The sequence below is a fragment of the Varanus komodoensis genome, unplaced genomic scaffold, assembly GCF_004798865.1.
Source record: "Varanus komodoensis strain SLA01 unplaced genomic scaffold, ASM479886v1 scaffold14_3, whole genome shotgun sequence".
Taxonomy (NCBI): domain Eukaryota; kingdom Metazoa; phylum Chordata; class Lepidosauria; order Squamata; family Varanidae; genus Varanus; species Varanus komodoensis.
Window position 1 is genome coordinate 151,374 of NW_025335439.1, and position 2,272 is coordinate 153,645.

Consider the following 2,272-nt stretch of genomic DNA (forward strand, 5'->3'; position numbering starts at 1 on the left):
TATTGAGGATGTCCAGAAAACTGGGTAGGACCTGTGTTAGCCCAATTCAAGGGCCACACATTTCCTTACTTCCCAGTTCTGGCTCATATAGAAGGAATGGGGGAAGGAAAAATTTCACACACACATTTCCCTGATCATCACCTTTTTCCCAGCTGGACTCAGCCATGCTTGGGCTCAGGCCAATGACCTCATGAATCTGTATCTCAATCAAAGCCAGGTTCACACATTCTCATCTCAGGGGCAAGAACACCCATCCACACCCTTGCTTTCAACCATGCCCTGAAGAGGACAGATTGGTGAGGCTGCGTGGGGAGCATCTATTTCCTGAGGAACCCCCAAAACCCACTCTGGGCTATGCCTACCTCCCAGAAAGGGGAACACTTTAAAATACAAACAGACAAGACAGAAAACCCAGACAGCAACAATGAACACAAGACTTTCACAAACACTGAACATAAAACTCTGCACAAACCCCAATGCAAACATATACTCACACATGTAGTTCTTTCCTGGTGCACCAATACCATATTAGCTAGCTTTTTTTTGTGCTCCACTAGCTTGGACCAAACAACCCTGATTCCATCTCCTTAGGATGTATTTCCACCAGATGCTTTTGAAAAAGGCGTAGCCAGTTCTAATCAAATGAGCCCTCTGTGGCCAATTTAGATTGGAATCTCTCTGAGTTAGGTTTGACCATGCTGTTTTAAATCAAAATACCAAGCGCTTGCTTCCGCGACAACCCTGCAGGTGCCGCCCATGGCCAGCCACACCACCCTGCAGTTTGCTGCAGAGGTGTCCATGGGGTACTAAGGTGAGATTCTGAAACCCCCATGCTTCCTGGGTGTCCACAATCAAAGCCAACGTGCAATGAGGTTCAAAACCAGATCTAATTACATTGACCCGCCTGCAAAACGGAAGAGATGACCAGTATCTGTACTCCCACAATGGAGAGAATTTCGGCCGAACTTACCATCTCTCATGCCCAGGATAAAGGGCCAAAAACCCACAATCCCACCTTTGTCGCCAAATTGTCAGAATCCCGGAATCTCAATTTGAGAAGAGGGAATAAAACTCGGGTTTGTGGGAAAGATCAAGCATCCAGACCATCTGAGGCTTTATTGCTTTACCCAGGTTCCCGTGGTACACTCACGATAATGCATTACCGGGCAGGCAGAGTGAACGCTGCTGCAAAGCTTCAATACCATTGCAGGGTATTTTATAGGTACAGGGCAATTGATGACAGAATGCAGAGATTACAATAAGTTTCTGAGGTCATCACATACAGAACAGATAAAGAAATGTCAGTCAATCACACAGTAACAATGAGATTACAATATTTCTAATTGCCTGTATTGACACTTTAGTTCAGTAGCTTGAACCCATCTCCAGGTCTGCTTAAACATGTAAATTCAAGCTACTGAGAAACTATGCATGAGCTCAAGACTCTTATCTAGACATTCTGAACTGGCCAGGGCACATGCAGCCTCTGGGCTAGGAAGATACTTCCTTGAATTCCAACAATGATTGTTTAATCATTGTGAAGGTATACAATGTAAATTCGGACTAAATGACCTGTGTACTGTAGCTTACAGCTAAAGGTGAGAGAAAGGAGTGGGGGAATGAATGCCATTTTAAACAGTGACAGCAAAGAGTACAGGATTTGATCCCACAATGCAAAGGCACACAGAAGTAATGCTTTTCTGACAGGATTTATCCAAATTTTCCCAACAGTGCATGCAGGGGTGCACAGTGGGAGGGGTTCTTTTCAAAAACCCCAAGGAGACTACTTTTCCCTGTGGGTTCAACAAGTGGGTTCTTCCCTTTTCCTTTTTGCAATGTCTGGGAAGAAGGGCTGGTGTGGGGGCAGCACGGAATCGGCAGGCAGAAAGAGTGTAAACTCTCAGTACCCTAGCCAATAAGGGGAAAAGAGGAGGGGACCTGTGAATATGTGAAAAAGTATTGGATTAAAATACATAAATGGCTTGAGGAAATGCTACAAAAACCCTTAGCTTTTAAACCTGAAATTTTCTTGTTAGGCATTATACCGGAAAATATTAGCAAACAAGAAATGTATTTGATGTTACATTTAATCACAGCAGCGAGGATTGTGCTTGCTCAATACTGGAAGAGTGAGGAACTACCCACTGAGGAACTGATTTTAAAAAAGATTCTGGACTGTGCAGAAATGGACAGATTGACTCTATTACTGAAGGAGAAAGAAGATACTGACTTCTATCAAACTTGGAACCTTTTTTATGATTGGCAGGAGAAA